At 48.8% G+C, this 27309-nt stretch overlaps 28 non-coding genes across 28 annotated transcripts; all 28 read left to right on the forward strand.

Moving 5' to 3' along the window:
• Positions 1 to 547: 547 nt before the first annotated feature.
• On the forward strand, positions 548 to 620 carry TRNAA-AGC (transfer RNA alanine (anticodon AGC)). The gene has a single exon. It is a non-coding gene; the product is annotated as a tRNA-Ala (tRNA).
• An 882-nt stretch (positions 621 to 1502) lies between these two features.
• On the forward strand, positions 1503 to 1575 carry TRNAA-AGC (transfer RNA alanine (anticodon AGC)). Its single transcript has one exon. It is a non-coding gene; the product is annotated as a tRNA-Ala (tRNA).
• Positions 1576 to 2450: 875 nt separating this feature from the next.
• Positions 2451 to 2523, forward strand: TRNAA-AGC (transfer RNA alanine (anticodon AGC)). The gene has a single exon. It is a non-coding gene; the product is annotated as a tRNA-Ala (tRNA).
• An 882-nt stretch (positions 2524 to 3405) lies between these two features.
• On the forward strand, positions 3406 to 3478 carry TRNAA-AGC (transfer RNA alanine (anticodon AGC)). Its single transcript has one exon. It is a non-coding gene; the product is annotated as a tRNA-Ala (tRNA).
• An 884-nt stretch (positions 3479 to 4362) lies between these two features.
• On the forward strand, positions 4363 to 4435 carry TRNAA-AGC (transfer RNA alanine (anticodon AGC)). The gene has a single exon. It is a non-coding gene; the product is annotated as a tRNA-Ala (tRNA).
• Positions 4436 to 5321: 886 nt separating this feature from the next.
• On the forward strand, positions 5322 to 5394 carry TRNAA-AGC (transfer RNA alanine (anticodon AGC)). Its single transcript has one exon. It is a non-coding gene; the product is annotated as a tRNA-Ala (tRNA).
• Positions 5395 to 6276: 882 nt separating this feature from the next.
• On the forward strand, positions 6277 to 6349 carry TRNAA-AGC (transfer RNA alanine (anticodon AGC)). The gene has a single exon. It is a non-coding gene; the product is annotated as a tRNA-Ala (tRNA).
• Positions 6350 to 7232: 883 nt separating this feature from the next.
• On the forward strand, positions 7233 to 7305 carry TRNAA-AGC (transfer RNA alanine (anticodon AGC)). Its single transcript has one exon. It is a non-coding gene; the product is annotated as a tRNA-Ala (tRNA).
• Positions 7306 to 8190: 885 nt separating this feature from the next.
• Positions 8191 to 8263, forward strand: TRNAA-AGC (transfer RNA alanine (anticodon AGC)). The gene has a single exon. It is a non-coding gene; the product is annotated as a tRNA-Ala (tRNA).
• An 885-nt stretch (positions 8264 to 9148) lies between these two features.
• Positions 9149 to 9221, forward strand: TRNAA-AGC (transfer RNA alanine (anticodon AGC)). The gene has a single exon. It is a non-coding gene; the product is annotated as a tRNA-Ala (tRNA).
• An 882-nt stretch (positions 9222 to 10103) lies between these two features.
• On the forward strand, positions 10104 to 10176 carry TRNAA-AGC (transfer RNA alanine (anticodon AGC)). The gene has a single exon. It is a non-coding gene; the product is annotated as a tRNA-Ala (tRNA).
• An 885-nt stretch (positions 10177 to 11061) lies between these two features.
• On the forward strand, positions 11062 to 11134 carry TRNAA-AGC (transfer RNA alanine (anticodon AGC)). Its single transcript has one exon. It is a non-coding gene; the product is annotated as a tRNA-Ala (tRNA).
• An 884-nt stretch (positions 11135 to 12018) lies between these two features.
• Positions 12019 to 12091, forward strand: TRNAA-AGC (transfer RNA alanine (anticodon AGC)). The gene has a single exon. It is a non-coding gene; the product is annotated as a tRNA-Ala (tRNA).
• Positions 12092 to 12985: 894 nt separating this feature from the next.
• TRNAA-AGC (transfer RNA alanine (anticodon AGC)) lies at positions 12986 to 13058 on the forward strand. Its single transcript has one exon. It is a non-coding gene; the product is annotated as a tRNA-Ala (tRNA).
• Positions 13059 to 13944: 886 nt separating this feature from the next.
• Positions 13945 to 14017, forward strand: TRNAA-AGC (transfer RNA alanine (anticodon AGC)). Its single transcript has one exon. It is a non-coding gene; the product is annotated as a tRNA-Ala (tRNA).
• An 884-nt stretch (positions 14018 to 14901) lies between these two features.
• Positions 14902 to 14974, forward strand: TRNAA-AGC (transfer RNA alanine (anticodon AGC)). The gene has a single exon. It is a non-coding gene; the product is annotated as a tRNA-Ala (tRNA).
• An 886-nt stretch (positions 14975 to 15860) lies between these two features.
• Positions 15861 to 15933, forward strand: TRNAA-AGC (transfer RNA alanine (anticodon AGC)). The gene has a single exon. It is a non-coding gene; the product is annotated as a tRNA-Ala (tRNA).
• An 882-nt stretch (positions 15934 to 16815) lies between these two features.
• TRNAA-AGC (transfer RNA alanine (anticodon AGC)) lies at positions 16816 to 16888 on the forward strand. Its single transcript has one exon. It is a non-coding gene; the product is annotated as a tRNA-Ala (tRNA).
• An 884-nt stretch (positions 16889 to 17772) lies between these two features.
• On the forward strand, positions 17773 to 17845 carry TRNAA-AGC (transfer RNA alanine (anticodon AGC)). Its single transcript has one exon. It is a non-coding gene; the product is annotated as a tRNA-Ala (tRNA).
• An 886-nt stretch (positions 17846 to 18731) lies between these two features.
• On the forward strand, positions 18732 to 18804 carry TRNAA-AGC (transfer RNA alanine (anticodon AGC)). The gene has a single exon. It is a non-coding gene; the product is annotated as a tRNA-Ala (tRNA).
• An 884-nt stretch (positions 18805 to 19688) lies between these two features.
• Positions 19689 to 19761, forward strand: TRNAA-AGC (transfer RNA alanine (anticodon AGC)). Its single transcript has one exon. It is a non-coding gene; the product is annotated as a tRNA-Ala (tRNA).
• An 883-nt stretch (positions 19762 to 20644) lies between these two features.
• TRNAA-AGC (transfer RNA alanine (anticodon AGC)) lies at positions 20645 to 20717 on the forward strand. Its single transcript has one exon. It is a non-coding gene; the product is annotated as a tRNA-Ala (tRNA).
• Positions 20718 to 21601: 884 nt separating this feature from the next.
• Positions 21602 to 21674, forward strand: TRNAA-AGC (transfer RNA alanine (anticodon AGC)). The gene has a single exon. It is a non-coding gene; the product is annotated as a tRNA-Ala (tRNA).
• Positions 21675 to 22560: 886 nt separating this feature from the next.
• On the forward strand, positions 22561 to 22633 carry TRNAA-AGC (transfer RNA alanine (anticodon AGC)). The gene has a single exon. It is a non-coding gene; the product is annotated as a tRNA-Ala (tRNA).
• An 882-nt stretch (positions 22634 to 23515) lies between these two features.
• Positions 23516 to 23588, forward strand: TRNAA-AGC (transfer RNA alanine (anticodon AGC)). Its single transcript has one exon. It is a non-coding gene; the product is annotated as a tRNA-Ala (tRNA).
• An 884-nt stretch (positions 23589 to 24472) lies between these two features.
• Positions 24473 to 24545, forward strand: TRNAA-AGC (transfer RNA alanine (anticodon AGC)). Its single transcript has one exon. It is a non-coding gene; the product is annotated as a tRNA-Ala (tRNA).
• Positions 24546 to 25440: 895 nt separating this feature from the next.
• TRNAA-AGC (transfer RNA alanine (anticodon AGC)) lies at positions 25441 to 25513 on the forward strand. Its single transcript has one exon. It is a non-coding gene; the product is annotated as a tRNA-Ala (tRNA).
• An 886-nt stretch (positions 25514 to 26399) lies between these two features.
• On the forward strand, positions 26400 to 26472 carry TRNAA-AGC (transfer RNA alanine (anticodon AGC)). Its single transcript has one exon. It is a non-coding gene; the product is annotated as a tRNA-Ala (tRNA).
• The last annotated feature ends 837 nt before the right edge of the window (positions 26473 to 27309 follow it).

Here is a 27309-nt window from a genome sequence, read left to right on the forward strand (position 1 = left end):
ACTTCAAAACAAGAGAAACAATGCGTTGGCCGGGAATCGAACCCGGGTCAACTGCTTGGAAGGCAGCTATGCTCACCACTATACCACCAACGCCATAGAATTCACACCACTTCTCAATCGTGAAAATGCAACTCTCACCCCTAGTGTGACTAAAGCCAACTCTTCTGCTTCGTTAGTGGCTTGACAACAGTCAGACGGTAATGTGGCTTCTCGTAAGAGAGGTGTAAGCAGCAGCAGAGTGGCGCAGCGGGAGCGTGCTGGGCCCATAACCCAGAGGTCGATGGATCGAAACCATCCTCTGCTAAGCGCAGAGTTTTGCATTTTTCATGCTCCCAGGAAAAAGGTACCCCAAAAATTCACTGTCTCGTTCTTTCAGGCCACCCAAAGCCCAGCAAACTCCACTGTCCTTTCTATTTCAAGGCACAAAAAAATCCACACTTAGAAAAAAAAAAAAAAGAAACCTTTCTTCTCCCATGGTCAAAGCTTGGTTTAGGCATGATAACATGACTACGGTGTGACCCGAGTGCCAGAAGCCAGCAACCGTAGAGGGGGATTAGCTCAAATGGTAGAGCGCTCGCTTAGCATGCGAGAGGTAGCGGGATCGATGCCCGCATCCTCCAAAACTTCCACTTGGCACTACCTTCAAATGAAGGGCCAACTTCTTTTTAGTTGGCACTGACACAAAAACCTAGGAAGCAGCTGCACGCATGTCTGGCTAAACCTTCGATAGCTCAGCTGGTAGAGCGGAGGACTGTAGTAGCTAATTAGCAATCCTTAGGTCGCTGGTTTGATTCCAGCTCGAAGGATGCTTTTGAGTGTCCGACAACCTTGCATGCTTCAACTTGGAGGCTCTCTCGCACAGACTTTGCAGCTGCATACCTCCTGGCCACACTCTTTTTGAGCCTGACCCCACAATCATTGGCCTCCGGAGAGAGTGTTAACAAGAATACTTCAAAACAAGAGAAACAATGCGTTGGCCGGGAATCGAACCCGGGTCAACTGCTTGGAAGGCAGCTATGCTCACCACTATACCACCAACGCCATAGAATTCACACCACTTCTCAATCGTGAAAATCCAACTCTCACCCCTAGTGTGACTAAAGCCAACTCTTCTGCTTCGTTAGTGGCTTGACAACAGTCAGACGGTAATGTGGCTTCTCGTAAGAGAGGTGTAAGCAGCAGCAGAGTGGCGCAGCGGGAGCGTGCTGGGCCCATAACCCAGAGGTCGATGGATCGAAACCATCCTCTGCTAAGTGCAGAGTTTTGCATTTTTCATGCTCCCAGGAAAAAGGTACCCCAAAAATTCACTGTCTCGTTCTTTCAGGCCACCCAAAGCCCAGCAAACTCCACTGTCCTTTCTATTTCAAGGCACAAAAAAATCCACACTTAGAAAAAAAAAAAAAAAAAAAAAGAAACCTTTCTTCTCCCATGGTCAAAGCTTGGTTTAGGCATGATAACATGACTACGGTGTGACCCGAGTGCCAGAAGCCAGCAACCGTAGAGGGGGATTAGCTCAAATGGTAGAGCGCTCGCTTAGCATGCGAGAGGTAGCGGGATCGATGCCCGCATCCTCCAAAACTTCCACTTGGCACTACCTTCAAATGAAGGGCCAACTTCTTTTTAGTTGGCACTGACACAAAAACCTAGGAAGCAGCTGCACGCATGTCTGGCTAAACCTTCGATAGCTCAGCTGGTAGAGCGGAGGACTGTAGTAGCTAATTAGCAATCCTTAGGTCGCTGGTTTGATTCCGGCTCGAAGGATGCTTTTGAGTGCCCGACAACCTTGCATGCTTCAACTTGGAGGCGCTCTCGCACAGACTTTGCAGCTGCATACCTCCTGGCCACACTCTTTTTGAGCCTGACCCCACAATCATTGGCCTCCGGAGAGAGTGTTAACAAGAATACTTCAAAACAAGAGAAACAATGCGTTGGCCGGGAATCGAACCCGGGTCAACTGCTTGGAAGGCAGCTATGCTCACCACTATACCACCAACGCCATAGAAGTCACACCACTTCTCAATCGTGAAAATGCAACTCTCACCCCTAGTGTGACTAAAGCCAACTCTTCTGCTTCGTTAGTGGCTTGACAACAGTCAGACGGTAATGTGGCTTCTCGTAAGAGAGGTGTAAGCAGCAGCAGAGTGGCGCAGCGGGAGCGTGCTGGGCCCATAACCCAGAGGTCGATGGATCGAAACCATCCTCTGCTAAGCGCAGAGTTTTGCATTTTTCATGCTCCCAGGAAAAAGGTACCCCAAAAATTCACTGTCTCGTTCTTTCAGGCCACCCAAAGCCCAGCAAACTCCACTGTCCTTTCTATTTCAAGGCACAAAAAAATCCACACTTAGAAAAAAAAAAAAAAGAAACCTTTCTTCTCCCATGGTCAAAGCTTGGTTTAGGCATGATAACATGACTACGGTGTGACCCGAGTGCCAGAAGCCAGCAACCGTAGAGGGGGATTAGCTCAAATGGTAGAGCGCTCGCTTAGCATGCGAGAGGTAGCGGGATCGATGCCCGCATCCTCCAAAACTTCCACTTGGCACTACCTTCAAATGAAGGGCCAACTTCTTTTTAGTTGGCACTGACACAAAAACCTAGGAAGCAGCTGCACGCATGTCTGGCTAAACCTTCGATAGCTCAGCTGGTAGAGCGGAGGACTGTAGTAGCTAATTAGCAATCCTTAGGTCGCTGGTTTGATTCCAGCTCGAAGGATGCTTTTGAGTGTCCGACAACCTTGCATGCTTCAACTTGGAGGCTCTCTCGCACAGACTTTGCAGCTGCATACCTCCTGGCCACACTCTTTTTGAGCCTGACCCCACAATCATTGGCCTCCGGAGAGAGTGTTAACAAGAATACTTCAAAACAAGAGAAACAATGCGTTGGCCGGGAATCGAACCCGGGTCAACTGCTTGGAAGGCAGCTATGCTCACCACTATACCACCAACGCCATAGAATTCACACCACTTCTCAATCGTGAAAATGCAACTCTCACCCCTAGTGTGACTAAAGCCAACTCTTCTGCTTCGTTAGTGGCTTGACAACAGTCAGACGGTAATGTGGCTTCTCGTAAGAGAGGTGTAAGCAGCAGCAGAGTGGCGCAGCGGGAGCGTGCTGGGCCCATAACCCAGAGGTCGATGGATCGAAACCATCCTCTGCTAAGTGCAGAGTTTTGCATTTTTCATGCTCCCAGGAAAAAGGTACCCCAAAAATTCACTGTCTCGTTCTTTCAGGCCACCCAAAGCCCAGCAAACTCCACTGTCCTTTCTATTTCAAGGCACAAAAAAATCCACACTTAGAAAAAAAAAAAAAAAAAAAAAGAAACCTTTCTTCTCCCATGGTCAAAGCTTGGTTTAGGCATGATAACATGACTACGGTGTGACCCGAGTGCCAGAAGCCAGCAACCGTAGAGGGGGATTAGCTCAAATGGTAGAGCGCTCGCTTAGCATGCGAGAGGTAGCGGGATCGATGCCCGCATCCTCCAAAACTTCCACTTGGCACTACCTTCAAATGAAGGGCCAACTTCTTTTTAGTTGGCACTGACACAAAAACCTAGGAAGCAGCTGCACGCATGTCTGGCTAAACCTTCGATAGCTCAGCTGGTAGAGCGGAGGACTGTAGTAGCTAATTAGCAATCCTTAGGTCGCTGGTTTGATTCCGGCTCGAAGGATGCTTTTGAGTGCCCGACAACCTTGCATGCTTCAACTTGGAGGCGCTCTCGCACAGACTTTGCAGCTGCATACCTCCTGGCCACACTCTTTTTGAGCCTGACCCCACAATCATTGGCCTCCGGAGAGAGTGTTAACAAGAATACTTCAAAACAAGAGAAACAATGCGTTGGCCGGGAATCGAACCCGGGTCAACTGCTTGGAAGGCAGCTATGCTCACCACTATACCACCAACGCCATAGAAGTCACACCACTTCTCAATCGTGAAAATCCAACTCTCACCCCTAGTGTGACTAAAGCCAACTCTTCTGCTTCGTTAGTGGCTTGACAACAGTCAGACGGTAATGTGGCTTCTCGTAAGAGAGGTGTAAGCAGCAGCAGAGTGGCGCAGCGGGAGCGTGCTGGGCCCATAACCCAGAGGTCGATGGATCGAAACCATCCTCTGCTAAGCGCAGAGTTTTGCATTTTTCATGCTCCCAGGAAAAAGGTACCCCAAAAATTCACTGTCTCGTTCTTTCAGGCCACCCAAAGCCCAGCAAACTCCACTGTCCTTTCTATTTCAAGGCACAAAAAAATCCACACTTAGAAAAAAAAAAAAAAGAAAAAAAAGAAACCTTTCTTCTCCCATGGTCAAAGCTTGGTTTAGGCATGATAACATGACTACGGTGTGACCCGAGTGCCAGAAGCCAGCAACCGTAGAGGGGGATTAGCTCAAATGGTAGAGCGCTCGCTTAGCATGCGAGAGGTAGCGGGATCGATGCCCGCATCCTCCAAAACTTCCACTTGGCACTACCTTCAAATGAAGGGCCAACTTCTTTTTAGTTGGCACTGACACAAAAACCTAGGAAGCAGCTGCACGCATGTCTGGCTAAACCTTCGATAGCTCAGCTGGTAGAGCGGAGGACTGTAGTAGCTAATTAGCAATCCTTAGGTCGCTGGTTTGATTCCGGCTCGAAGGATGCTCGAAGGATGCTTTTGAGTGTCCGACAACCTTGCATGCTTCAACTTGGAGGCTCTCTCGCACAGACTTTGCAGCTGCATACCTCCTGGCCACACTCTTTTTGAGCCTGACCCCACAATCATTGGCCTCCGGAGAGAGTGTTAACAAGAATACTTCAAAACAAGAGAAACAATGCGTTGGCCGGGAATCGAACCCGGGTCAACTGCTTGGAAGGCAGCTATGCTCACCACTATACCACCAACGCCATAGAATTCACACCACTTCTCAATCGTGAAAATGCAACTCTCACCCCTAGTGTGACTAAAGCCAACTCTTCTGCTTCGTTAGTGGCTTGACAACAGTCAGACGGTAATGTGGCTTCTCGTAAGAGAGGTGTAAGCAGCAGCAGAGTGGCGCAGCGGGAGCGTGCTGGGCCCATAACCCAGAGGTCGATGGATCGAAACCATCCTCTGCTAAGCGCAGAGTTTTGCATTTTTCATGCTCCCAGGAAAAAGGTACCCCAAAAATTCACTGTCTCGTTCTTTCAGGCCACCCAAAGCCCAGCAAACTCCACTGTCCTTTCTATTTCAAGGCACAAAAAAATCCACACTTAGAAAAAAAAAAAAAAGAAACCTTTCTTCTCCCATGGTCAAAGCTTGGTTTAGGCATGATAACATGACTACGGTGTGACCCGAGTGCCAGAAGCCAGCAACCGTAGAGGGGGATTAGCTCAAATGGTAGAGCGCTCGCTTAGCATGCGAGAGGTAGCGGGATCGATGCCCGCATCCTCCAAAACTTCCACTTGGCACTACCTTCAAATGAAGGGCCAACTTCTTTTTAGTTGGCACTGACACAAAAACCTAGGAAGCAGCTGCACGCATGTCTGGCTAAACCTTCGATAGCTCAGCTGGTAGAGCGGAGGACTGTAGTAGCTAATTAGCAATCCTTAGGTCGCTGGTTTGATTCCAGCTCGAAGGATGCTTTTGAGTGTCCGACAACCTTGCATGCTTCAACTTGGAGGCTCTCTCGCACAGACTTTGCAGCTGCATACCTCCTGGCCACACTCTTTTTGAGCCTGACCCCACAATCATTGGCCTCCGGAGAGAGTGTTAACAAGAATACTTCAAAACAAGAGAAACAATGCGTTGGCCGGGAATCGAACCCGGGTCAACTGCTTGGAAGGCAGCTATGCTCACCACTATACCACCAACGCCATAGAATTCACACCACTTCTCAATCGTGAAAATGCAACTCTCACCCCTAGTGTGACTAAAGCCAACTCTTCTGCTTCGTTAGTGGCTTGACAACAGTCAGACGGTAATGTGGCTTCTCGTAAGAGAGGTGTAAGCAGCAGCAGAGTGGCGCAGCGGGAGCGTGCTGGGCCCATAACCCAGAGGTCGATGGATCGAAACCATCCTCTGCTAAGTGCAGAGTTTTGCATTTTTCATGCTCCCAGGAAAAAGGTACCCCAAAAATTCACTGTCTCGTTCTTTCAGGCCACCCAAAGCCCAGCAAACTCCACTGTCCTTTCTATTTCAAGGCACAAAAAAATCCACACTTAGAAAAAAAAAAAAAAAAAAAAAGAAACCTTTCTTCTCCCATGGTCAAAGCTTGGTTTAGGCATGATAACATGACTACGGTGTGACCCGAGTGCCAGAAGCCAGCAACCGTAGAGGGGGATTAGCTCAAATGGTAGAGCGCTCGCTTAGCATGCGAGAGGTAGCGGGATCGATGCCCGCATCCTCCAAAACTTCCACTTGGCACTACCTTCAAATGAAGGGCCAACTTCTTTTTAGTTGGCACTGACACAAAAACCTAGGAAGCAGCTGCACGCATGTCTGGCTAAACCTTCGATAGCTCAGCTGGTAGAGCGGAGGACTGTAGTAGCTAATTAGCAATCCTTAGGTCGCTGGTTTGATTCCAGCTCGAAGGATGCTTTTGAGTGTCCGACAACCTTGCATGCTTCAACTTGGAGGCTCTCTCGCACAGACTTTGCAGCTGCATACCTCCTGGCCACACTCTTTTTGAGCCTGACCCCACAATCATTGGCCTCCGGAGAGAGTGTTAACAAGAATACTTCAAAACAAGAGAAACAATGCGTTGGCCGGGAATCGAACCCGGGTCAACTGCTTGGAAGGCAGCTATGCTCACCACTATACCACCAACGCCATAGAAGTCACACCACTTCTCAATCGTGAAAATCCAACTCTCACCCCTAGTGTGACTAAAGCCAACTCTTCTGCTTCGTTAGTGGCTTGACAACAGTCAGACGGTAATGTGGCTTCTCGTAAGAGAGGTGTAAGCAGCAGCAGAGTGGCGCAGCGGGAGCGTGCTGGGCCCATAACCCAGAGGTCGATGGATCGAAACCATCCTCTGCTAAGCGCAGAGTTTTGCATTTTTCATGCTCCCAGGAAAAAGGTACCCCAAAAATTCACTGTCTCGTTCTTTCAGGCCACCCAAAGCCCAGCAAACTCCACTGTCCTTTCTATTTCAAGGCACAAAAAAATCCACACTTAGAAAAAAAAAAAAAAAAAAAAAAGAAACCTTTCTTCTCCCATGGTCAAAGCTTGGTTTAGGCATGATAACATGACTACGGTGTGACCCGAGTGCCAGAAGCCAGCAACCGTAGAGGGGGATTAGCTCAAATGGTAGAGCGCTCGCTTAGCATGCGAGAGGTAGCGGGATCGATGCCCGCATCCTCCAAAACTTCCACTTGGCACTACCTTCAAATGAAGGGCCAACTTCTTTTTAGTTGGCACTGACACAAAAACCTAGGAAGCAGCTGCACGCATGTCTGGCTAAACCTTCGATAGCTCAGCTGGTAGAGCGGAGGACTGTAGTAGCTAATTAGCAATCCTTAGGTCGCTGGTTTGATTCCGGCTCGAAGGATGCTTTTGAGTGCCCGACAACCTTGCATGCTTCAACTTGGAGGCGCTCTCGCACAGACTTTGCAGCTGCATACCTCCTGGCCACACTCTTTTTGAGCCTGACCCCACAATCATTGGCCTCCGGAGAGAGTGTTAACAAGAATACTTCAAAACAAGAGAAACAATGCGTTGGCCGGGAATCGAACCCGGGTCAACTGCTTGGAAGGCAGCTATGCTCACCACTATACCACCAACGCCATAGAATTCACACCACTTCTCAATCGTGAAAATCCAACTCTCACCCCTAGTGTGACTAAAGCCAACTCTTCTGCTTCGTTAGTGGCTTGACAACAGTCAGACGGTAATGTGGCTTCTCGTAAGAGAGGTGTAAGCAGCAGCAGAGTGGCGCAGCGGGAGCGTGCTGGGCCCATAACCCAGAGGTCGATGGATCGAAACCATCCTCTGCTAAGCGCAGAGTTTTGCATTTTTCATGCTCCCAGGAAAAAGGTACCCCAAAAATTCACTGTCTCGTTCTTTCAGGCCACCCAAAGCCCAGCAAACTCCACTGTCCTTTCTATTTCAAGGCACAAAAAAATCCACACTTAAAAAAAAAAAAAAAAAAAAAAAAAAGAAACCTTTCTTCTCCCATGGTCAAAGCTTGGTTTAGGCATGATAACATGACTACGGTGTGACCCGAGTGCCAGAAGCCAGCAACCGTAGAGGGGGATTAGCTCAAATGGTAGAGCGCTCGCTTAGCATGCGAGAGGTAGCGGGATCGATGCCCGCATCCTCCAAAACTTCCACTTGGCACTACCTTCAAATGAAGGGCCAACTTCTTTTTAGTTGGCACTGACACAAAAACCTAGGAAGCAGCTGCACGCATGTCTGGCTAAACCTTCGATAGCTCAGCTGGTAGAGCGGAGGACTGTAGTAGCTAATTAGCAATCCTTAGGTCGCTGGTTTGATTCCAGCTCGAAGGATGCTTTTGAGTGTCCGACAACCTTGCATGCTTCAACTTGGAGGCTCTCTCGCACAGACTTTGCAGCTGCATACCTCCTGGCCACACTCTTTTTGAGCCTGACCCCACAATCATTGGCCTCCGGAGAGAGTGTTAACAAGAATACTTCAAAACAAGAGAAACAATGCGTTGGCCGGGAATCGAACCCGGGTCAACTGCTTGGAAGGCAGCTATGCTCACCACTATACCACCAACGCCATAGAAGTCACACCACTTCTCAATCGTGAAAATCCAACTCTCACCCCTAGTGTGACTAAAGCCAACTCTTCTGCTTCGTTAGTGGCTTGACAACAGTCAGACGGTAATGTGGCTTCTCGTAAGAGAGGTGTAAGCAGCAGCAGAGTGGCGCAGCGGGAGCGTGCTGGGCCCATAACCCAGAGGTCGATGGATCGAAACCATCCTCTGCTAAGCGCAGAGTTTTGCATTTTTCATGCTCCCAGGAAAAAGGTACCCCAAAAATTCACTGTCTCGTTCTTTCAGGCCACCCAAAGCCCAGCAAACTCCACTGTCCTTTCTATTTCAAGGCACAAAAAAATCCACACTTAAAAAAAAAAAAAAAAAAAAAAAAAAGAAACCTTTCTTCTCCCATGGTCAAAGCTTGGTTTAGGCATGATAACATGACTACGGTGTGACCCGAGTGCCAGAAGCCAGCAACCGTAGAGGGGGATTAGCTCAAATGGTAGAGCGCTCGCTTAGCATGCGAGAGGTAGCGGGATCGATGCCCGCATCCTCCAAAACTTCCACTTGGCACTACCTTCAAATGAAGGGCCAACTTCTTTTTAGTTGGCACTGACACAAAAACCTAGGAAGCAGCTGCACGCATGTCTGGCTAAACCTTCGATAGCTCAGCTGGTAGAGCGGAGGACTGTAGTAGCTAATTAGCAATCCTTAGGTCGCTGGTTTGATTCCAGCTCGAAGGATGCTTTTGAGTGTCCGACAACCTTGCATGCTTCAACTTGGAGGCTCTCTCGCACAGACTTTGCAGCTGCATACCTCCTGGCCACACTCTTTTTGAGCCTGACCCCACAATCATTGGCCTCCGGAGAGAGTGTTAACAAGAATACTTCAAAACAAGAGAAACAATGCGTTGGCCGGGAATCGAACCCGGGTCAACTGCTTGGAAGGCAGCTATGCTCACCACTATACCACCAACGCCATAGAAGTCACACCACTTCTCAATCGTGAAAATCCAACTCTCACCCCTAGTGTGACTAAAGCCAACTCTTCTGCTTCGTTAGTGGCTTGACAACAGTCAGACGGTAATGTGGCTTCTCGTAAGAGAGGTGTAAGCAGCAGCAGAGTGGCGCAGCGGGAGCGTGCTGGGCCCATAACCCAGAGGTCGATGGATCGAAACCATCCTCTGCTAAGCGCAGAGTTTTGCATTTTTCATGCTCCCAGGAAAAAGGTACCCCAAAAATTCACTGTCTCGTTCTTTCAGGCCACCCAAAGCCCAGCAAACTCCACTGTCCTTTCTATTTCAAGGCACAAAAAAATCCACACTTAGAAAAAAAAAAAAAAAAAAAAAGAAACCTTTCTTCTCCCATGGTCAAAGCTTGGTTTAGGCATGATAACATGACTACGGTGTGACCCGAGTGCCAGAAGCCAGCAACCGTAGAGGGGGATTAGCTCAAATGGTAGAGCGCTCGCTTAGCATGCGAGAGGTAGCGGGATCGATGCCCGCATCCTCCAAAACTTCCACTTGGCACTACCTTCAAATGAAGGGCCAACTTCTTTTTAGTTGGCACTGACACAAAAACCTAGGAAGCAGCTGCACGCATGTCTGGCTAAACCTTCGATAGCTCAGCTGGTAGAGCGGAGGACTGTAGTAGCTAATTAGCAATCCTTAGGTCGCTGGTTTGATTCCGGCTCGAAGGATGCTTTTGAGTGCCCGACAACCTTGCATGCTTCAACTTGGAGGCGCTCTCGCACAGACTTTGCAGCTGCATACCTCCTGGCCACACTCTTTTTGAGCCTGACCCCACAATCATTGGCCTCCGGAGAGAGTGTTAACAAGAATACTTCAAAACAAGAGAAACAATGCGTTGGCCGGGAATCGAACCCGGGTCAACTGCTTGGAAGGCAGCTATGCTCACCACTATACCACCAACGCCATAGAATTCACACCACTTCTCAATCGTGAAAATCCAACTCTCACCCCTAGTGTGACTAAAGCCAACTCTTCTGCTTCGTTAGTGGCTTGACAACAGTCAGACGGTAATGTGGCTTCTCGTAAGAGAGGTGTAAGCAGCAGCAGAGTGGCGCAGCGGGAGCGTGCTGGGCCCATAACCCAGAGGTCGATGGATCGAAACCATCCTCTGCTAAGCGCAGAGTTTTGCATTTTTCATGCTCCCAGGAAAAAGGTACCCCAAAAATTCACTGTCTCGTTCTTTCAGGCCACCCAAAGCCCAGCAAACTCCACTGTCCTTTATATTTCAAGGCACCAAAAAATCCACACTTAAAAAAAAAAAAAAAAAAAAAAAAAAGAAACCTTTCTTCTCCCATGGTCAAAGCTTGGTTTAGGCATGATAACATGACTACGGTGTGACCCGAGTGCCAGAAGCCAGCAACCGTAGAGGGGGATTAGCTCAAATGGTAGAGCGCTCGCTTAGCATGCGAGAGGTAGCGGGATCGATGCCCGCATCCTCCAAAACTTCCACTTGGCACTACCTTCAAATGAAGGGCCAACTTCTTTTTAGTTGGCACTGACACAAAAACCTAGGAAGCAGCTGCACGCATGTCTGGCTAAACCTTCGATAGCTCAGCTGGTAGAGCGGAGGACTGTAGTAGCTAATTAGCAATCCTTAGGTCGCTGGTTTGATTCCAGCTCGAAGGATGCTTTTGAGTGTCCGACAACCTTGCATGCTTCAACTTGGAGGCTCTCTCGCACAGACTTTGCAGCTGCATACCTCCTGGCCACACTCTTTTTGAGCCTGACCCCACAATCATTGGCCTCCGGAGAGAGTGTTAACAAGAATACTTCAAAACAAGAGAAACAATGCGTTGGCCGGGAATCGAACCCGGGTCAACTGCTTGGAAGGCAGCTATGCTCACCACTATACCACCAACGCCATAGAAGTCACACCACTTCTCAATCGTGAAAATCCAACTCTCACCCCTAGTGTGACTAAAGCCAACTCTTCTGCTTCGTTAGTGGCTTGACAACAGTCAGACGGTAATGTGGCTTCTCGTAAGAGAGGTTTAAGCAGCAGCAGAGTGGCGCAGCGGGAGCGTGCTGGGCCCATAACCCAGAGGTCGATGGATCGAAACCATCCTCTGCTAAGCGCAGAGTTTTGCATTTTTCATGCTCCCAGGAAAAAGGTACCCCAAAAATTCACTGTCTCGTTCTTTCAGGCCACCCAAAGCCCAGCAAACTCCACTGTCCTTTCTATTTCAAGGCACAAAAAAATCCACACTTAGAAAAAAAAAAAAAAGAAAAAAAAGAAACCTTTCTTCTCCCATGGTCAAAGCTTGGTTTAGGCATGATAACATGACTACGGTGTGACCCGAGTGCCAGAAGCCAGCAACCGTAGAGGGGGATTAGCTCAAATGGTAGAGCGCTCGCTTAGCATGCGAGAGGTAGCGGGATCGATGCCCGCATCCTCCAAAACTTCCACTTGGCACTACCTTCAAATGAAGGGCCAACTTCTTTTTAGTTGGCACTGACACAAAAACCTAGGAAGCAGCTGCACGCATGTCTGGCTAAACCTTCGATAGCTCAGCTGGTAGAGCGGAGGACTGTAGTAGCTAATTAGCAATCCTTAGGTCGCTGGTTTGATTCCGGCTCGAAGGATGCTCGAAGGATGCTTTTGAGTGTCCGACAACCTTGCATGCTTCAACTTGGAGGCTCTCTCGCACAGACTTTGCAGCTGCATACCTCCTGGCCACACTCTTTTTGAGCCTGACCCCACAATCATTGGCCTCCGGAGAGAGTGTTAACAAGAATACTTCAAAACAAGAGAAACAATGCGTTGGCCGGGAATCGAACCCGGGTCAACTGCTTGGAAGGCAGCTATGCTCACCACTATACCACCAACGCCATAGAATTCACACCACTTCTCAATCGTGAAAATGCAACTCTCACCCCTAGTGTGACTAAAGCCAACTCTTCTGCTTCGTTAGTGGCTTGACAACAGTCAGACGGTAATGTGGCTTCTCGTAAGAGAGGTGTAAGCAGCAGCAGAGTGGCGCAGCGGGAGCGTGCTGGGCCCATAACCCAGAGGTCGATGGATCGAAACCATCCTCTGCTAAGCGCAGAGTTTTGCATTTTTCATGCTCCCAGGAAAAAGGTACCCCAAAAATTCACTGTCTCGTTCTTTCAGGCCACCCAAAGCCCAGCAAACTCCACTGTCCTTTCTATTTCAAGGCACAAAAAAATCCACACTTAGAAAAAAAAAAAAAAAAAAAAAAGAAACCTTTCTTCTCCCATGGTCAAAGCTTGGTTTAGGCATGATAACATGACTACGGTGTGACCCGAGTGCCAGAAGCCAGCAACCGTAGAGGGGGATTAGCTCAAATGGTAGAGCGCTCGCTTAGCATGCGAGAGGTAGCGGGATCGATGCCCGCATCCTCCAAAACTTCCACTTGGCACTACCTTCAAATGAAGGGCCAACTTCTTTTTAGTTGGCACTGACACAAAAACCTAGGAAGCAGCTGCACGCATGTCTGGCTAAACCTTCGATAGCTCAGCTGGTAGAGCGGAGGACTGTAGTAGCTAATTAGCAATCCTTAGGTCGCTGGTTTGATTCCGGCTCGAAGGATGCTTTTGAGTGTCCGACAACCTTGCATGCTTCAACTTGGAGGCTCTCTCGCACAGACTTTGCAGCTGCATACCTCCTGGCCACACTCTTTTTGAGCCTGACCCCACAATCATTGGCCTCCGGAGAGAGTGTTAACAAGAATACTTCAAAACAAGAGAAACAATGCGTTGGCCGGGAATCGAACCCGGGTCAACTGCTTGGAAGGCAGCTATGCTCACCACTATACCACCAACGCCATAGAATTCACACCACTTCTCAATCGTGAAAATCCAACTCTCACCCCTAGTGTGACTAAAGCCAACTCTTCTGCTTCGTTAGTGGCTTGACAACAGTCAGACGGTAATGTGGCTTCTCGTAAGAGAGGTGTAAGCAGCAGCAGAGTGGCGCAGCGGGAGCGTGCTGGGCCCATAACCCAGAGGTCGATGGATCGAAACCATCCTCTGCTAAGCGCAGAGTTTTGCATTTTTCATGCTCCCAGGAAAAAGGTACCCCAAAAATTCACTGTCTCGTTCTTTCAGGCCACCCAAAGCCCAGCAAACTCCACTGTCCTTTCTATTTCAAGGCACAAAAAAATCCACACTTAAAAAAAAAAAAAAAAAAAAAAAAAAAGAAACCTTTCTTCTCCCATGGTCAAAGCTTGGTTTAGGCATGATAACATGACTACGGTGTGACCCGAGTGCCAGAAGCCAGCAACCGTAGAGGGGGATTAGCTCAAATGGTAGAGCGCTCGCTTAGCATGCGAGAGGTAGCGGGATCGATGCCCGCATCCTCCAAAACTTCCACTTGGCACTACCTTCAAATGAAGGGCCAACTTCTTTTTAGTTGGCACTGACACAAAAACCTAGGAAGCAGCTGCACGCATGTCTGGCTAAACCTTCGATAGCTCAGCTGGTAGAGCGGAGGACTGTAGTAGCTAATTAGCAATCCTTAGGTCGCTGGTTTGATTCCAGCTCGAAGGATGCTTTTGAGTGTCCGACAACCTTGCATGCTTCAACTTGGAGGCTCTCTCGCACAGACTTTGCAGCTGCATACCTCCTGGCCACACTCTTTTTGAGCCTGACCCCACAATCATTGGCCTCCGGAGAGAGTGTTAACAAGAATACTTCAAAACAAGAGAAACAATGCGTTGGCCGGGAATCGAACCCGGGTCAACTGCTTGGAAGGCAGCTATGCTCACCACTATACCACCAACGCCATAGAAGTCACACCACTTCTCAATCGTGAAAATCCAACTCTCACCCCTAGTGTGACTAAAGCCAACTCTTCTGCTTCGTTAGTGGCTTGACAACAGTCAGACGGTAATGTGGCTTCTCGTAAGAGAGGTGTAAGCAGCAGCAGAGTGGCGCAGCGGGAGCGTGCTGGGCCCATAACCCAGAGGTCGATGGATCGAAACCATCCTCTGCTAAGCGCAGAGTTTTGCATTTTTCATGCTCCCAGGAAAAAGGTACCCCAAAAATTCACTGTCTCGTTCTTTCAGGCCACCCAAAGCCCAGCAAACTCCACTGTCCTTTCTATTTCAAGGCACAAAAAAATCCACACTTAGAAAAAAAAAAAAAAGAAAAAAAAGAAACCTTTCTTCTCCCATGGTCAAAGCTTGGTTTAGGCATGATAACATGACTACGGTGTGACCCGAGTGCCAGAAGCCAGCAACCGTAGAGGGGGATTAGCTCAAATGGTAGAGCGCTCGCTTAGCATGCGAGAGGTAGCGGGATCGATGCCCGCATCCTCCAAAACTTCCACTTGGCACTACCTTCAAATGAAGGGCCAACTTCTTTTTAGTTGGCACTGACACAAAAACCTAGGAAGCAGCTGCACGCATGTCTGGCTAAACCTTCGATAGCTCAGCTGGTAGAGCGGAGGACTGTAGTAGCTAATTAGCAATCCTTAGGTCGCTGGTTTGATTCCGGCTCGAAGGATGCTCGAAGGATGCTTTTGAGTGTCCGACAACCTTGCATGCTTCAACTTGGAGGCTCTCTCGCACAGACTTTGCAGCTGCATACCTCCTGGCCACACTCTTTTTGAGCCTGACCCCACAATCATTGGCCTCCGGAGAGAGTGTTAACAAGAATACTTCAAAACAAGAGAAACAATGCGTTGGCCGGGAATCGAACCCGGGTCAACTGCTTGGAAGGCAGCTATGCTCACCACTATACCACCAACGCCATAGAATTCACACCACTTCTCAATCGTGAAAATGCAACTCTCACCCCTAGTGTGACTAAAGCCAACTCTTCTGCTTCGTTAGTGGCTTGACAACAGTCAGACGGTAATGTGGCTTCTCGTAAGAGAGGTGTAAGCAGCAGCAGAGTGGCGCAGCGGGAGCGTGCTGGGCCCATAACCCAGAGGTCGATGGATCGAAACCATCCTCTGCTAAGCGCAGAGTTTTGCATTTTTCATGCTCCCAGGAAAAAGGTACCCCAAAAATTCACTGTCTCGTTCTTTCAGGCCACCCAAAGCCCAGCAAACTCCACTGTCCTTTCTATTTCAAGGCACAAAAAAATCCACACTTAGAAAAAAAAAAAAAAGAAACCTTTCTTCTCCCATGGTCAAAGCTTGGTTTAGGCATGATAACATGACTACGGTGTGACCCGAGTGCCAGAAGCCAGCAACCGTAGAGGGGGATTAGCTCAAATGGTAGAGCGCTCGCTTAGCATGCGAGAGGTAGCGGGATCGATGCCCGCATCCTCCAAAACTTCCACTTGGCACTACCTTCAAATGAAGGGCCAACTTCTTTTTAGTTGGCACTGACACAAAAACCTAGGAAGCAGCTGCACGCATGTCTGGCTAAACCTTCGATAGCTCAGCTGGTAGAGCGGAGGACTGTAGTAGCTAATTAGCAATCCTTAGGTCGCTGGTTTGATTCCAGCTCGAAGGATGCTTTTGAGTGTCCGACAACCTTGCATGCTTCAACTTGGAGGCTCTCTCGCACAGACTTTGCAGCTGCATACCTCCTGGCCACACTCTTTTTGAGCCTGACCCCACAATCATTGGCCTCCGGAGAGAGTGTTAACAAGAATACTTCAAAACAAGAGAAACAATGCGTTGGCCGGGAATCGAACCCGGGTCAACTGCTTGGAAGGCAGCTATGCTCACCACTATACCACCAACGCCATAGAATTCACACCACTTCTCAATCGTGAAAATGCAACTCTCACCCCTAGTGTGACTAAAGCCAACTCTTCTGCTTCGTTAGTGGCTTGACAACAGTCAGACGGTAATGTGGCTTCTCGTAAGAGAGGTGTAAGCAGCAGCAGAGTGGCGCAGCGGGAGCGTGCTGGGCCCATAACCCAGAGGTCGATGGATCGAAACCATCCTCTGCTAAGTGCAGAGTTTTGCATTTTTCATGCTCCCAGGAAAAAGGTACCCCAAAAATTCACTGTCTCGTTCTTTCAGGCCACCCAAAGCCCAGCAAACTCCACTGTCCTTTCTATTTCAAGGCACAAAAAAATCCACACTTAGAAAAAAAAAAAAAAAAAAAAAGAAACCTTTCTTCTCCCATGGTCAAAGCTTGGTTTAGGCATGATAACATGACTACGGTGTGACCCGAGTGCCAGAAGCCAGCAACCGTAGAGGGGGATTAGCTCAAATGGTAGAGCGCTCGCTTAGCATGCGAGAGGTAGCGGGATCGATGCCCGCATCCTCCAAAACTTCCACTTGGCACTACCTTCAAATGAAGGGCCAACTTCTTTTTAGTTGGCACTGACACAAAAACCTAGGAAGCAGCTGCACGCATGTCTGGCTAAACCTTCGATAGCTCAGCTGGTAGAGCGGAGGACTGTAGTAGCTAATTAGCAATCCTTAGGTCGCTGGTTTGATTCCGGCTCGAAGGATGCTTTTGAGTGCCCGACAACCTTGCATGCTTCAACTTGGAGGCGCTCTCGCACAGACTTTGCAGCTGCATACCTCCTGGCCACACTCTTTTTGAGCCTGACCCCACAATCATTGGCCTCCGGAGAGAGTGTTAACAAGAATACTTCAAAACAAGAGAAACAATGCGTTGGCCGGGAATCGAACCCGGGTCAACTGCTTGGAAGGCAGCTATGCTCACCACTATACCACCAACGCCATAGAAGTCACACCACTTCTCAATCGTGAAAATCCAACTCTCACCCCTAGTGTGACTAAAGCCAACTCTTCTGCTTCGTTAGTGGCTTGACAACAGTCAGACGGTAATGTGGCTTCTCGTAAGAGAGGTGTAAGCAGCAGCAGAGTGGCGCAGCGGGAGCGTGCTGGGCCCATAACCCAGAGGTCGATGGATCGAAACCATCCTCTGCTAAGCGCAGAGTTTTGCATTTTTCATGCTCCCAGGAAAAAGGTACCCCAAAAATTCACTGTCTCGTTCTTTCAGGCCACCCAAAGCCCAGCAAACTCCACTGTCCTTTCTATTTCAAGGCACAAAAAAATCCACACTTAGAAAAAAAAAAAAAAGAAAAAAAAGAAACCTTTCTTCTCCCATGGTCAAAGCTTGGTTTAGGCATGATAACATGACTACGGTGTGACCCGAGTGCCAGAAGCCAGCAACCGTAGAGGGGGATTAGCTCAAATGGTAGAGCGCTCGCTTAGCATGCGAGAGGTAGCGGGATCGATGCCCGCATCCTCCAAAACTTCCACTTGGCACTACCTTCAAATGAAGGGCCAACTTCTTTTTAGTTGGCACTGACACAAAAACCTAGGAAGCAGCTGCACGCATGTCTGGCTAAACCTTCGATAGCTCAGCTGGTAGAGCGGAGGACTGTAGTAGCTAATTAGCAATCCTTAGGTCGCTGGTTTGATTCCGGCTCGAAGGATGCTCGAAGGATGCTTTTGAGTGTCCGACAACCTTGCATGCTTCAACTTGGAGGCTCTCTCGCACAGACTTTGCAGCTGCATACCTCCTGGCCACACTCTTTTTGAGCCTGACCCCACAATCATTGGCCTCCGGAGAGAGTGTTAACAAGAATACTTCAAAACAAGAGAAACAATGCGTTGGCCGGGAATCGAACCCGGGTCAACTGCTTGGAAGGCAGCTATGCTCACCACTATACCACCAACGCCATAGAATTCACACCACTTCTCAATCGTGAAAATGCAACTCTCACCCCTAGTGTGACTAAAGCCAACTCTTCTGCTTCGTTAGTGGCTTGACAACAGTCAGACGGTAATGTGGCTTCTCGTAAGAGAGGTGTAAGCAGCAGCAGAGTGGCGCAGCGGGAGCGTGCTGGGCCCATAACCCAGAGGTCGATGGATCGAAACCATCCTCTGCTAAGCGCAGAGTTTTGCATTTTTCATGCTCCCAGGAAAAAGGTACCCCAAAAATTCACTGTCTCGTTCTTTCAGGCCACCCAAAGCCCAGCAAACTCCACTGTCCTTTCTATTTCAAGGCACAAAAAAATCCACACTTAGAAAAAAAAAAAAAAGAAACCTTTCTTCTCCCATGGTCAAAGCTTGGTTTAGGCATGATAACATGACTACGGTGTGACCCGAGTGCCAGAAGCCAGCAACCGTAGAGGGGGATTAGCTCAAATGGTAGAGCGCTCGCTTAGCATGCGAGAGGTAGCGGGATCGATGCCCGCATCCTCCAAAACTTCCACTTGGCACTACCTTCAAATGAAGGGCCAACTTCTTTTTAGTTGGCACTGACACAAAAACCTAGGAAGCAGCTGCACGCATGTCTGGCTAAACCTTCGATAGCTCAGCTGGTAGAGCGGAGGACTGTAGTAGCTAATTAGCAATCCTTAGGTCGCTGGTTTGATTCCAGCTCGAAGGATGCTTTTGAGTGTCCGACAACCTTGCATGCTTCAACTTGGAGGCTCTCTCGCACAGACTTTGCAGCTGCATACCTCCTGGCCACACTCTTTTTGAGCCTGACCCCACAATCATTGGCCTCCGGAGAGAGTGTTAACAAGAATACTTCAAAACAAGAGAAACAATGCGTTGGCCGGGAATCGAACCCGGGTCAACTGCTTGGAAGGCAGCTATGCTCACCACTATACCACCAACGCCATAGAATTCACACCACTTCTCAATCGTGAAAATGCAACTCTCACCCCTAGTGTGACTAAAGCCAACTCTTCTGCTTCGTTAGTGGCTTGACAACAGTCAGACGGTAATGTGGCTTCTCGTAAGAGAGGTGTAAGCAGCAGCAGAGTGGCGCAGCGGGAGCGTGCTGGGCCCATAACCCAGAGGTCGATGGATCGAAACCATCCTCTGCTAAGTGCAGAGTTTTGCATTTTTCATGCTCCCAGGAAAAAGGTACCCCAAAAATTCACTGTCTCGTTCTTTCAGGCCACCCAAAGCCCAGCAAACTCCACTGTCCTTTCTATTTCAAGGCACAAAAAAATCCACACTTAAAAAAAAAAAAAAAAAAAAAAAAAGAAACCTTTCTTCTCCCATGGTCAAAGCTTGGTTTAGGCATGATAACATGACTACGGTGTGACCCGAGTGCCAGAAGCCAGCAACCGTAGAGGGGGATTAGCTCAAATGGTAGAGCGCTCGCTTAGCATGCGAGAGGTAGCGGGATCGATGCCCGCATCCTCCAAAACTTCCACTTGGCACTACCTTCAAATGAAGGGCCAACTTCTTTTTAGTTGGCACTGACACAAAAACCTAGGAAGCAGCTGCACGCATGTCTGGCTAAACCTTCGATAGCTCAGCTGGTAGAGCGGAGGACTGTAGTAGCTAATTAGCAATCCTTAGGTCGCTGGTTTGATTCCAGCTCGAAGGATGCTTTTGAGTGTCCGACAACCTTGCATGCTTCAACTTGGAGGCTCTCTCGCACAGACTTTGCAGCTGCATACCTCCTGGCCACACTCTTTTTGAGCCTGACCCCACAATCATTGGCCTCCGGAGAGAGTGTTAACAAGAATACTTCAAAACAAGAGAAACAATGCGTTGGCCGGGAATCGAACCCGGGTCAACTGCTTGGAAGGCAGCTATGCTCACCACTATACCACCAACGCCATAGAAGTCACACCACTTCTCAATCGTGAAAATCCAACTCTCACCCCTAGTGTGACTAAAGCCAACTCTTCTGCTTCGTTAGTGGCTTGACAACAGTCAGACGGTAATGTGGCTTCTCGTAAGAGAGGTGTAAGCAGCAGCAGAGTGGCGCAGCGGGAGCGTGCTGGGCCCATAACCCAGAGGTCGATGGATCGAAACCATCCTCTGCTAAGCGCAGAGTTTTGCATTTTTCATGCTCCCAGGAAAAAGGTACCCCAAAAATTCACTGTCTCGTTCTTTCAGGCCACCCAAAGCCCAGCAAACTCCACTGTCCTTTCTATTTCAAGGCACAAAAAAATCCACACTTAGAAAAAAAAAAAAAAAAAAAAAAGAAACCTTTCTTCTCCCATGGTCAAAGCTTGGTTTAGGCATGATAACATGACTACGGTGTGACCCGAGTGCCAGAAGCCAGCAACCGTAGAGGGGGATTAGCTCAAATGGTAGAGCGCTCGCTTAGCATGCGAGAGGTAGCGGGATCGATGCCCGCATCCTCCAAAACTTCCACTTGGCACTACCTTCAAATGAAGGGCCAACTTCTTTTTAGTTGGCACTGACACAAAAACCTAGGAAGCAGCTGCACGCATGTCTGGCTAAACCTTCGATAGCTCAGCTGGTAGAGCGGAGGACTGTAGTAGCTAATTAGCAATCCTTAGGTCGCTGGTTTGATTCCAGCTCGAAGGATGCTTTTGAGTGTCCGACAACCTTGCATGCTTCAACTTGGAGGCTCTCTCGCACAGACTTTGCAGCTGCATACCTCCTGGCCACACTCTTTTTGAGCCTGACCCCACAATCATTGGCCTCCGGAGAGAGTGTTAACAAGAATACTTCAAAACAAGAGAAACAATGCGTTGGCCGGGAATCGAACCCGGGTCAACTGCTTGGAAGGCAGCTATGCTCACCACTATACCACCAACGCCATAGAAGTCACACCACTTCTCAATCGTGAAAATCCAACTCTCACCCCTAGTGTGACTAAAGCCAACTCTTCTGCTTCGTTAGTGGCTTGACAACAGTCAGACGGTAATGTGGCTTCTCGTAAGAGAGGTGTAAGCAGCAGCAGAGTGGCGCAGCGGGAGCGTGCTGGGCCCATAACCCAGAGGTCGATGGATCGAAACCATCCTCTGCTAAGCGCAGAGTTTTGCATTTTTCATGCTCCCAGGAAAAAGGTACCCCAAAAATTCACTGTCTCGTTCTTTCAGGCCACCCAAAGCCCAGCAAACTCCACTGTCCTTTCTATTTCAAGGCACAAAAAAATCCACACTTAGAAAAAAAAAAAAAAGAAAAAAAAGAAACCTTTCTTCTCCCATGGTCAAAGCTTGGTTTAGGCATGATAACATGACTACGGTGTGACCCGAGTGCCAGAAGCCAGCAACCGTAGAGGGGGATTAGCTCAAATGGTAGAGCGCTCGCTTAGCATGCGAGAGGTAGCGGGATCGATGCCCGCATCCTCCAAAACTTCCACTTGGCACTACCTTCAAATGAAGGGCCAACTTCTTTTTAGTTGGCACTGACACAAAAACCTAGGAAGCAGCTGCACGCATGTCTGGCTAAACCTTCGATAGCTCAGCTGGTAGAGCGGAGGACTGTAGTAGCTAATTAGCAATCCTTAGGTCGCTGGTTTGATTCCGGCTCGAAGGATGCTCGAAGGATGCTTTTGAGTGTCCGACAACCTTGCATGCTTCAACTTGGAGGCTCTCTCGCACAGACTTTGCAGCTGCATACCTCCTGGCCACACTCTTTTTGAGCCTGACCCCACAATCATTGGCCTCCGGAGAGAGTGTTAACAAGAATACTTCAAAACAAGAGAAACAATGCGTTGGCCGGGAATCGAACCCGGGTCAACTGCTTGGAAGGCAGCTATGCTCACCACTATACCACCAACGCCATAGAATTCACACCACTTCTCAATCGTGAAAATGCAACTCTCACCCCTAGTGTGACTAAAGCCAACTCTTCTGCTTCGTTAGTGGCTTGACAACAGTCAGACGGTAATGTGGCTTCTCGTAAGAGAGGTGTAAGCAGCAGCAGAGTGGCGCAGCGGGAGCGTGCTGGGCCCATAACCCAGAGGTCGATGGATCGAAACCATCCTCTGCTAAGCGCAGAGTTTTGCATTTTTCATGCTCCCAGGAAAAAGGTACCCCAAAAATTCACTGTCTCGTTCTTTCAGGCCACCCAAAGCCCAGCAAACTCCACTGTCCTTTCTATTTCAAGGCACAAAAAAATCCACACTTAGAAAAAAAAAAAAAAGAAACCTTTCTTCTCCCATGGTCAAAGCTTGGTTTAGGCATGATAACATGACTACGGTGTGACCCGAGTGCCAGAAGCCAGCAACCGTAGAGGGGGATTAGCTCAAATGGTAGAGCGCTCGCTTAGCATGCGAGAGGTAGCGGGATCGATGCCCGCATCCTCCAAAACTTCCACTTGGCACTACCTTCAAATGAAGGGCCAACTTCTTTTTAGTTGGCACTGACACAAAAACCTAGGAAGCAGCTGCACGCATGTCTGGCTAAACCTTCGATAGCTCAGCTGGTAGAGCGGAGGACTGTAGTAGCTAATTAGCAATCCTTAGGTCGCTGGTTTGATTCCAGCTCGAAGGATGCTTTTGAGTGTCCGACAACCTTGCATGCTTCAACTTGGAGGCTCTCTCGCACAGACTTTGCAGCTGCATACCTCCTGGCCACACTCTTTTTGAGCCTGACCCCACAATCATTGGCCTCCGGAGAGAGTGTTAACAAGAATACTTCAAAACAAGAGAAACAATGCGTTGGCCGGGAATCGAACCCGGGTCAACTGCTTGGAAGGCAGCTATGCTCACCACTATACCACCAACGCCATAGAATTCACACCACTTCTCAATCGTGAAAATGCAACTCTCACCCCTAGTGTGACTAAAGCCAACTCTTCTGCTTCGTTAGTGGCTTGACAACAGTCAGACGGTAATGTGGCTTCTCGTAAGAGAGGTGTAAGCAGCAGCAGAGTGGCGCAGCGGGAGCGTGCTGGGCCCATAACCCAGAGGTCGATGGATCGAAACCATCCTCTGCTAAGTGCAGAGTTTTGCATTTTTCATGCTCCCAGGAAAAAGGTACCCCAAAAATTCACTGTCTCGTTCTTTCAGGCCACCCAAAGCCCAGCAAACTCCACTGTCCTTTCTATTTCAAGGCACAAAAAAATCCACACTTAGAAAAAAAAAAAAAAAAAAAAAGAAACCTTTCTTCTCCCATGGTCAAAGCTTGGTTTAGGCATGATAACATGACTACGGTGTGACCCGAGTGCCAGAAGCCAGCAACCGTAGAGGGGGATTAGCTCAAATGGTAGAGCGCTCGCTTAGCATGCGAGAGGTAGCGGGATCGATGCCCGCATCCTCCAAAACTTCCACTTGGCACTACCTTCAAATGAAGGGCCAACTTCTTTTTAGTTGGCACTGACACAAAAACCTAGGAAGCAGCTGCACGCATGTCTGGCTAAACCTTCGATAGCTCAGCTGGTAGAGCGGAGGACTGTAGTAGCTAATTAGCAATCCTTAGGTCGCTGGTTTGATTCCGGCTCGAAGGATGCTTTTGAGTGCCCGACAACCTTGCATGCTTCAACTTGGAGGCGCTCTCGCACAGACTTTGCAGCTGCATACCTCCTGGCCACACTCTTTTTGAGCCTGACCCCACAATCATTGGCCTCCGGAGAGAGTGTTAACAAGAATACTTCAAAACAAGAGAAACAATGCGTTGGCCGGGAATCGAACCCGGGTCAACTGCTTGGAAGGCAGCTATGCTCACCACTATACCACCAACGCCATAGAAGTCACACCACTTCTCAATCGTGAAAATCCAACTCTCACCCCTAGTGTGACTAAAGCCAACTCTTCTGCTTCGTTAGTGGCTTGACAACAGTCAGACGGTAATGTGGCTTCTCGTAAGAGAGGTGTAAGCAGCAGCAGAGTGGCGCAGCGGGAGCGTGCTGGGCCCATAACCCAGAGGTCGATGGATCGAAACCATCCTCTGCTAAGCGCAGAGTTTTGCATTTTTCATGCTCCCAGGAAAAAGGTACCCCAAAAATTCACTGTCTCGTTCTTTCAGGCCACCCAAAGCCCAGCAAACTCCACTGTCCTTTCTATTTCAAGGCACAAAAAAATCCACACTTAGAAAAAAAAAAAAAAGAAAAAAAAGAAACCTTTCTTCTCCCATGGTCAAAGCTTGGTTTAGGCATGATAACATGACTACGGTGTGACCCGAGTGCCAGAAGCCAGCAACCGTAGAGGGGGATTAGCTCAAATGGTAGAGCGCTCGCTTAGCATGCGAGAGGTAGCGGGATCGATGCCCGCATCCTCCAAAACTTCCACTTGGCACTACCTTCAAATGAAGGGCCAACTTCTTTTTAGTTGGCACTGACACAAAAACCTAGGAAGCAGCTGCACGCATGTCTGGCTAAACCTTCGATAGCTCAGCTGGTAGAGCGGAGGACTGTAGTAGCTAATTAGCAATCCTTAGGTCGCTGGTTTGATTCCGGCTCGAAGGATGCTCGAAGGATGCTTTTGAGTGTCCGACAACCTTGCATGCTTCAACTTGGAGGCTCTCTCGCACAGACTTTGCAGCTGCATACCTCCTGGCCACACTCTTTTTGAGCCTGACCCCACAATCATTGGCCTCCGGAGAGAGTGTTAACAAGAATACTTCAAAACAAGAGAAACAATGCGTTGGCCGGGAATCGAACCCGGGTCAACTGCTTGGAAGGCAGCTATGCTCACCACTATACCACCAACGCCATAGAATTCACACCACTTCTCAATCGTGAAAATGCAACTCTCACCCCTAGTGTGACTAAAGCCAACTCTTCTGCTTCGTTAGTGGCTTGACAACAGTCAGACGGTAATGTGGCTTCTCGTAAGAGAGGTGTAAGCAGCAGCAGAGTGGCGCAGCGGGAGCGTGCTGGGCCCATAACCCAGAGGTCGATGGATCGAAACCATCCTCTGCTAAGCGCAGAGTTTTGCATTTTTCATGCTCCCAGGAAAAAGGTACCCCAAAAATTCACTGTCTCGTTCTTTCAGGCCACCCAAAGCCCAGCAAACTCCACTGTCCTTTCTATTTCAAGGCACAAAAAAATCCACACTTAGAAAAAAAAAAAAAAGAAAAAAAAGAAACCTTTCTTCTCCCATGGTCAAAGCTTGGTTTAGGCATGATAACATGACTACGGTGTGACCCGAGTGCCAGAAGCCAGCAACCGTAGAGGGGGATTAGCTCAAATGGTAGAGCGCTCGCTTAGCATGCGAGAGGTAGCGGGATCGATGCCCGCATCCTCCAAAACTTCCACTTGGCACTACCTTCAAATGAAGGGCCAACTTCTTTTTAGTTGGCACTGACACAAAAACCTAGGAAGCAGCTGCACGCATGTCTGGCTAAACCTTCGATAGCTCAGCTGGTAGAGCGGAGGACTGTAGTAGCTAATTAGCAATCCTTAGGTCGCTGGTTTGATTCCGGCTCGAAGGATGCTCGAAGGATGCTTTTGAGTGTCCGACAACCTTGCATGCTTCAACTTGGAGGCTCTCTCGCACAGACTTTGCAGCTGCATACCTCCTGGCCACACTCTTTTTGAGCCTGACCCCACAATCATTGGCCTCCGGAGAGAGTGTTAACAAGAATACTTCAAAACAAGAGAAACAATGCGTTGGCCGGGAATCGAACCCGGGTCAACTGCTTGGAAGGCAGCTATGCTCACCACTATACCACCAACGCCATAGAATTCACACCACTTCTCAATCGTGAAAATGCAACTCTCACCCCTAGTGTGACTAAAGCCAACTCTTCTGCTTCGTTAGTGGCTTGACAACAGTCAGACGGTAATGTGGCTTCTCGTAAGAGAGGTGTAAGCAGCAGCAGAGTGGCGCAGCGGGAGCGTGCTGGGCCCATAACCCAGAGGTCGATGGATCGAAACCATCCTCTGCTAAGCGCAGAGTTTTGCATTTTTCATGCTCCCAGGAAAAAGGTACCCCAAAAATTCACTGTCTCGTTCTTTCAGGCCACCCAAAGCCCAGCAAACTCCACTGTCCTTTCTATTTCAAGGCACAAAAAAATCCACACTTAGAAAAAAAAAAAAAAGAAACCTTTCTTCTCCCATGGTCAAAGCTTGGTTTAGGCATGATAACATGACTACGGTGTGACCCGAGTGCCAGAAGCCAGCAACCGTAGAGGGGGATTAGCTCAAATGGTAGAGCGCTCGCTTAGCATGCGAGAGGTAGCGGGATCGATGCCCGCATCCTCCAAAACTTCCACTTGGCACTACCTTCAAATGAAGGGCCAACTTCTTTTTAGTTGGCACTGACACAAAAACCTAGGAAGCAGCTGCACGCATGTCTGGCTAAACCTTCGATAGCTCAGCTGGTAGAGCGGAGGACTGTAGTAGCTAATTAGCAATCCTTAGGTCGCTGGTTTGATTCCAGCTCGAAGGATGCTTTTGAGTGTCCGACAACCTTGCATGCTTCAACTTGGAGGCTCTCTCGCACAGACTTTGCAGCTGCATACCTCCTGGCCACACTCTTTTTGAGCCTGACCCCACAATCATTGGCCTCCGGAGAGAGTGTTAACAAGAATACTTCAAAACAAGAGAAACAATGCGTTGGCCGGGAATCGAACCCGGGTCAACTGCTTGGAAGGCAGCTATGCTCACCACTATACCACCAACGCCATAGAATTCACACCACTTCTCAATCGTGAAAATCCAACTCTCACCCCTAGTGTGACTAAAGCCAACTCTTCTGCTTCGTTAGTGGCTTAACAACAGTCAGACGGTAATGTGGCTTCTCGTAAGAGAGGCGTAAGCAGCAGCAGAGTGGCGCAGCGGGAGCGTGCTGGGCCCATAACCCAGAGGTCGATGGATCGAAACCATCCTCTGCTAAACGCAGAGTTTTGCATTTTTCATGCTCCCAGGAAAAAGGTACCCCAAAAATTCACTGTCTCGTTCTTTCAGGCCACCCAAAGCCCAGCAAACTCCACTGTCCTTTATATTTCAAGGCACAAAAAAATCCACACTTAAAAAAAAAAAAAAAAAAAAAAAGAAACCTTTCTTCTCCCATGGTCAAAGCTTGGTTTAGGCATGATAA

Source organism: Eleutherodactylus coqui, chromosome 1, assembly GCF_035609145.1.
Source record: "Eleutherodactylus coqui strain aEleCoq1 chromosome 1, aEleCoq1.hap1, whole genome shotgun sequence".
In the NCBI taxonomy this organism is placed as follows: Eukaryota; Metazoa; Chordata; class Amphibia; order Anura; family Eleutherodactylidae; genus Eleutherodactylus; species Eleutherodactylus coqui.